This window comes from Adiantum capillus-veneris, chromosome 27 (genome assembly GCF_014529385.1).
Source record: "Adiantum capillus-veneris isolate H3 chromosome 27, ASM1452938v2, whole genome shotgun sequence".
Classification (NCBI taxonomy): Eukaryota; Viridiplantae; Streptophyta; class Polypodiopsida; order Polypodiales; family Pteridaceae; genus Adiantum; species Adiantum capillus-veneris.
This window is the reverse complement of record NC_140957.1, coordinates 99,465,120-99,472,696: the sequence shown is the minus strand read 5'-3', so window position 1 is coordinate 99,472,696 and position 7,577 is coordinate 99,465,120. Positions and strand designations below refer to the sequence as shown.

General features: G+C 42.3%; 1 long non-coding RNA gene across 1 annotated transcript; it reads left to right on the top strand.

Moving 5' to 3' along the window:
• The first annotated feature begins 1,042 nt into the window (after window positions 1-1,042).
• LOC147422454 (uncharacterized) lies at window positions 1,043-6,593 on the top strand. The gene is made up of 2 exons (XR_015186851.1): window positions 1,043-1,344; window positions 6,131-6,593. It is a non-coding gene; the product is annotated as an uncharacterized LOC147422454 (long non-coding RNA).
• The last annotated feature ends 984 nt before the right edge of the window (window positions 6,594-7,577 follow it).

The following is a 7,577-nucleotide window of genomic DNA, read 5'->3' as shown; positions in this document are numbered from 1 at the left end:
TCGCTTTCAGAAAACAGGAGCTTTTTGTAAAAGAAAATGTAGTAGCAAAAGGGTGGTAATTGGTATATCCAAACCAATGATTTCTATGGACGAAGTGGATTGTCAAGCTCTGCAATGATAAAACGGGTGGTCATACTAAAAGTTTTAAAACTTTTCCCATCGTTGTAAAAAATGATTTTTACATTCGACGATTTTCACACTCGACGAGTGAGAAAATCGTTTTTCGCACCCTGTGATGTAATTTCCTCACGACTGAGAATAAACAAATCTCCTGCGAAAATTAATTTTATCACCCAAGGAACAGTCACGACATCGTGAATGTTCCAAAAAAGGGTAGAAAAGTCAAACTTTTGCATAGGAAAAAGCACTTTTTTTTTACAAAAAATAAACAACCTGTTTCGATTTCTCTATTGGAGGGTATGAAAAGTGGTGGAAAAAGTGCCCTTTTTCTCGACTAGTGAAAAGTTCTAAAACTTGTAGTGGATCGATCATGAATGATTGTAGAACCATGTCACGTTTGCGTGGTGCTAGAAAGCAACAAAATTCTTGAAAATTTCTTGCTCTCTCTTTCTCTCGTTGAAACTCACTTTATGTCTCTTTTTATCCTGGGTCATCACGTTGCCAAGTCTATAGGATGGCTTGGCCTACCTTATCCCGTTGGGATGCTCCACCTCATGGATGATGGATTCGAGTGTGCGAGTTGTAATTTCAAGTTGTAGTATCTCTCCAAACCAAAAAAAAAACTTTATATCATGATTGAAAAAATTTTCTTTTTTAAAAGCAAAATTCATAATTGTGAGTGAATTATATTGAACAACCCAAAAAATTACAAAGTCTTGTCATGCTCTTGTGGAGCTATGACATCATCCACGGACTATAATTACATCGGCTATCAGGGCAGCCACCCCTACCAACCCGCCCCCTCCTTCATGATTGAAATCTTAAGCATGATTGAATTGGACTTGTGTGAAATCATAGATCACTTAAACACAAAATCATGATGTGTCCCTATGGTGCTCAATATTTCTTTTGGACCTTAGAAAAAGAGTCAAGGATTGCCATATTATCAGCTCTGTCCTTTTCCTCTTTTTTGACACTTTTCTCTTGTAGAGTTCTCAAGAAGACGTTCACTTACGAGCCTCCTCTTATCGACCAAATGTGTCTCAAGGCTCAGTGTATCTATCTCACTTTGAGTCTCATTTGAGGTTGATGAATTATCACCATGGATAGATGTAGAGAGAGAAGGAGATGGTGGCTAGGGAATTGAGAGCTCTTTGTTGTAGTTTGAGAGTCATTGCCACAAGAGAGCAGAGATGAAGTCCACGTAGAGGTTTACACCACAAGGTTATTGATGAAGAGCCTTATGTGTGTGTGTGTGTGTGTGTGTGTGTGTGTGTGTGTGTGTGTGTGTGTGTGTGTGTGTGTGTGTGTGTGTGTGTGTGTGAGAGAGAGAGAGAGAGAGAGAGAGAGAGAGAGATCTTTTACATAGAGCATTAAGATGGTGATGGAAAGATTGCTTCACTATTGGTAGGTGTGCATACATAGGTATGTAGTAGTCTCTATGTGTGTATGTAACTGTATGTGTACCATGTGTGTGAGCACTCATTCTCCTTACAGAGGACTCTGACAAGTGGGGAGAGAGAGAGAGAGAGAGGGAGAGAGGGAGGGAGGGTAGGACCAAGGGAGAGCATGAATCTGGCAAGGTTGTAGTCTCTATGTGTGTATGTAACTGTATGTGTACCATGTGTGTGAGCACTCATTCTCCTTACAGAGGACTCTGACAAGCGGGGAGAGAGAGAGAGAGAGGGAGAGAGGGAGGGAGGGTAGGACCAAGGGATAGCATGAATCTGGCAAGGTTGGCTAAGCATGCAGTGTCAAGGGGTGTCTTAAAGGTAGGCTAGGAAGCCTATACGAGGAGTATGGTTGGGGGGAGAATTCATGCTTAAGTCCTTTGTCTTGTCAGTGGCATCATAGCAATTTGGGTTCCTAAGGCCATGGAGAAATTTGCATGACATGCATGGTGAAGGTTGCATGGCTTTGCTTCTTCTCTGAGGCTTGTGACTAGCAGAGTGCGCAACAAGGCCCCTTGTACACACAAAGGTCAAGGGAAAAGATGTAGGTAAGCATGCATGAGTAGAGCCCAACATGGTCACCCCAACACAAGGAACAACTTTCCCTTTCCCTATGCAAGATACCTCGGCCTCTTTGGACCAATGCGAATCTGTGTGTGTGTGTGTATTTGTGCATTGCAGCTCACCATGACTTGAGATCCAAGGTTTAATTTCACATGTAGGGTGTCCATTTTGTGCTGCCTGAGAGCCTAAATGGCCAAAGGGTTTTCAACAAGGGGTTTATTCCCACACATGAACTGCTTTGACATCTTCCCAAAGCTCAAAGTTATGGAGATATATCAAAAATTGAACACAAGACGCTTGCAACACTTAGGTGAGCAACGAAATTCTGAATTTTCATCTCCAAAATTGTTCAATTTTTGTAGAAAAATTGAGCAAGGAAGCAAGGCTTAAGGCCAACAAAAGGCATGCAAGGGCTTGCAAGAGTTCTAAGCTTCCGACATCTGAGCTAGAAGGCCTTATTTTTGGAAAGCGAGGACTTTCTCAAGCAAGGATTTTAGATCTCGCTGAGAACATGGGAGGAGGAGGAGGAAGATTCTCTCTTTGAGCTTTGCATAGGAGGGCAAGGTGCTCTATCATCTCATGGAAGGAAGAGGAGCAAGATGCTCTTTTAGCTTTTCATGGTGCTCTAACTGTTTTGCATCGAAGGTGGAGCAAGGTGCTTGTCATGCCTTCTTGGAACTCTTGAGCCTCCTTCATGCGATGGAGATGGTGCGAGTGAAGTAGAAATAAGAGCTTTCATTTTTTTGATCCAGAGACTACGAGGTGCAAACCTTACACATTTTTGGATTCTCTCCAACCTTCTGGCCTGGCCTACAGACAATGATGCATGTTAGTACTATAATTCTTTGGTTGATGCAATATATTTCACATGTAGAGGAGGGACATCCCATGTGGATGTATTTCTATTTATGCACAAAGGTGCATCCTTTATAACAAGTATAAAAATAAAAATAAAAATAAAAATAGATACATATATATCTACTAACATAATATGGCGGAAGGGCTCCCCTTTACACATGTCGCAATCTGCGACCTAAAGGCTAAAGTTCAAAAAGAAAAAAAGCCTAGTTGCACGCGATAAAGAGGGAGAGAGGGGGAGAGAGAGAGGCCGCCAAAGGCGGTCAGCCGTACTAGTATATATATATGCGTACAAATGCATTGGGTAAATTCAAGTTCACAAAATTGATGATCAGCAAGGCCAATTAACAAGGGTGAATACTTTTGTGTTCAAAGTATACGTGCGTGTCGGTCGGAGGGCAAAGGCGAGTGCAACAGGGTGGGGTTTTGTTGCTTGCTAGGAGTTGCCGTGCTAGTAGTGAGATTCTGGCAGCGATGGTAACAATATGATTGGGGTGCATTCTGCTGCCTTACACATAGCCATGCTAGTCCCGAGGCGTGGGTTGCTATCCGGTCCCCCGACCCCTGATCGTGACACTTCGCATAAAGAAGTGCCGTTGCATGGTATATTAGGCGTGCAAATTATCGATGTAATCAACATTTTAGTTTGACACCAACGCTACTATTGCTATAATCAGTGCCACTTGGCTTTACATTTTGCGCTCTAGTTTGCTTTCATATTTCCAATGCAAATTTTTTGCTTGTATTTTATCCTAAGGGCCGTTCCCCCAACGCTTATAGCCCTCACCCCCTACCGCCAATGTGCTTTTGTGTTAAGCGCGACCATTATTTGGACCTTAGGCAATCCCCCCACAATGGAGGTAGACACTCTACCCATGAGGGAGGACATTGTTAAGTTCTTAAAAATCCTTGTGGCTAGGGTATTGCTGTTGAACAAAGAAGTCATGCCAATGGATGAAGGCGATGGGTCAGCATCACCACCATCGTAAGGCGCCTTAATGGGCGGTGATACTTCGACAAGGGGTCCAACCCAAGTGGCTGATAAAGCGTGGTCGATTGATAAGGTCCTCTTTGCTGAAGAAAAAGGAAAATGATAAACCAAAATGCTAAAGGATGTAATTTTGAGGTGAAAACCCTCAAGGCAGGTGAGCCTCAGGGCACGATCTGTACGGATGGAAACAAGGTGGCATCTGGTTCTGCTGCTCCCATACCCGGAATCTCTTTTGCAAGCATCTTGAAGGGTCTTGACTCTAAAAATGTCACTAAAGTCGCAATTATCGAGATGTCAAGTGATGCAGGCCATGGAAATGTGAAGAATGTTAAGACTTGGCTTGAACAAGATCTAAAGGAAGTTAGCATATAGCTAGTTATCAGCTCTAATGGTAACAAAAAGACTTGCTCATAGAGTCTCTGCCACAACAGGTGGAGGTTACAGAGGCTATTACTGTTGCGATTCCGCCATCTCCTATTAAAAAACAGCTACCCATGCAAGCTAAGCTGATGCTTGTGTTTGGATTCAGTGGGAGAATACCAAATAGATATGACCTGATACAATAGGTTTAGGGGCTGCAAATCCTTGGGCATGGGGGAGCAATTGAAAATACTACTTACCTAGCTAAGGGTTTCTGCAGTTAGATTCAAGGAGATATTTGATGTTTCAAAGATCCTAGATAAAGGTCCCCTGACATTTAATAGGACTACAGTCTGTGTTGTACCATGGAAGGCAGTGTTTGACTTGACGGAGTCCCTCTAGGGGATTCATCCCATCTGGCTCAAGTTTGCGGGCTTGCCTAGTTGTCTCTGGGCTAATATCACGATGCTTGCCAACCAACCGAGCACCGCACCCCCTTGTTTGTTCCTAGCAAGTGGGGTCTAGGTAGATCCTCTAATTGGGTTTGTATAGGCTGGAATGTGTCTAAGACACCACCAAAAATCATGTTGATCAATGTTGGAGCTGGACTTGTAACTATTTACCTTAATTTTGGGACTTACTTTGGGGCGTGCTTTGAGTGTAACACATTTGGGCAGTTTGCCAAGGATTTCCCCAAGAGGACTAAAGTGAACTCCAAGCCTACAACCCAGACCTCTAGTTTAGGGGAAGTCAATCATGTCCCTTCCAAGGAAACAACAGTGCAAGAGGGTGAGAAACAGGTAAAGAGCTACAAAGAGACAAGAATATGGGAGGAAAAAGAGGCTATGGGTGTGACAATGACGTCACCAAATTGCAAGAGAAGACTATAGTGGTGAAAAAATTCACAGTAAAAGTCCTCAATGCCCCCGCAAAGAAAATTCATTTGTTTTTCTTGCATCTACACCGTAACAACTACGTCGGCTATGAAAGTCCCATAACTGAAAAGGGCCAAAAGGGTGAAGGTGGTGGCAAGAGAATCCATATCATTGGATGTTAGGGTGCAGGCCATACTGACCGTACGCCATCCATTACTAACCTTATTCATTTACATAACATAAAAGAATAAGGGACTGTGGAATAGTTAACCACAATAGCTCCACCACACCTTTGTGTCCTGCTGCACTGCACTGCACTTTGCTCTTGCACTTGCATGCACACGCTCCACACCTGCTCGCCTCACAAGTGGTATCAGAGCACGACGGTTCTCTTGGCTCCGATGATGGCGCATGCACGAGATTCCATTTGAGCTAGGCTCAAAGCTTTAGAGCATGTGATTTTTAACTGTGTTTTGGGGGAGCTCGACACTCTGCAAGAAAAGAGTTTTTTGGAGCTTTGTAGCAACTGGGTGCTGCAGCATTGTCAGAACAGTTTTTGTGGACCTTGAAGATTTTCAAGATAACACTTACTGAATAGTAGCACTGAATATCTTTAACACTAGCATCCTTTGCTCCATACTGCTAAGAAAGATGAAGCATATCATTAGATTTTTGAAGACTCATCAGAAAACCAATGCTGGCAGCTCTCAATTAGATGGCATTGATAATTTTTTTGATGCCCAGTAGCACTGCAAGCAACTATTGTGTTGAAATTTGGCTTTAGCATAGGAGCATAGCATTGTAGTTTTGCTACAAAGTAGCAAAGCGACAATAGAGAGAGAGAGAGAGAGAGAGAGAGAGAGAGAGAGAGAGAGAGAGAGAGAGAGAGATTTCCAACCATGTGTGTGTAGAGAGTAGAGATATCACCACAAAAAGTGTGTGTGGGCTTCTCCAACATCGACATCCAGCAGAGACATTACCACACACAATGTGTGTGGGCTTCTCAGACATCGACTTCGTCTCTCTGGCTCCGAACTTTTCGACATTGAGCTCTCTGATTTCGACTCCGACTTCTCCGATTTTGACATCGACACCACCTTAGGTACTCTTGATTTCGGCATCGACTCTCTTCGACATCTTCGACATCATCCTCTTCATTTTTTGACATCTTCAGCATCGTTTTTACGACATCCACACCATTCTCAGACAAAGACAAAGATTTCCATGTTTTATAGCGAGAAGAGGGCAAAGATATTGTGAAGTGTGATGCTTCGAAGAGCAGTGTAAAGATAGAGGAGATCAATGTGCTTGAGTCTCCACCTCCAGACGTTGTTCCTGATGAGAAACAGGGGCCATATGTGCTTATTTTCACTTTTGATTTGAGTCCATATGCGCAAAATTGAATCATTGATTTAGGTGCTAGTTTATATGTTACTCCCCATAGGGAATGTTTCTCCATATATACTGCTATGTATGGTTTAGTCAAGCTTGGACATTCTTGTCAGCTTGATATATGCAATAGGGAGATCTCAAGTTATGCATGATGAATGGCATTGAATTTATGCTTCGTGGAGTCAGACATCTTCCTAAATTGACTAAGAGTTTGGTGTCAATTGGTCAACTTGATGCTTCCAAAAACCGCAAAGCAGACACAAAATCTTGCTTTTGACTTGGAAAAAGTGGGTCAAATTCAAGAAGAATTAAGAAAAAGTATCAATATAACCACTATTATAAACTCACCAAACCTCATGCCAAAATGATGTAAAACATGGATCGCGATCCATGTACCTTATGGGGATTTTGAGTTGCAGTAGCTGGACAAGTGATAAGATTTGAAGTACTTTTCCTAAACAACAACTGCCAAAAAGTTCAAAAAGTGGGTCACAAGGGTAGAAAACAGCTCAAGGTGAAAACCATTGGAACAGACTAGAGGATTGACTTTTGGTTGGCCTAAAAAAGTCTACAAAAACCACAAAGCTGACATCAGGGAACTAAAGGGAAGCTGTGTGCTAAGTTTTAGCTCAATTTGCCAACTAGGTACATGGATCACGATCCATGTTTCTCTGACACAGGTTGATACAAAACTTACATTATATCTAGGGAAGATCCCAAGGACTCTAGTGATCATTTCAAAACTAAATTGAGCTATCCAAAATCAAGCCAAAAGCCTAGAACTGGCAAGCATTCTGAGCAAGTGCCAGAACTAACCTAATTTTAAATCCAAAATTCCATTTTCAAAAGTACTAGTGCAAAATGACCTACTAATCATGTTGATTTTGTTGGTACCAAGAAAATTCAGTTTGGCCTCCCTACATGGATTTTGATCTATGTTCCTCTGAGTCAGTATCAAAGCAAAAT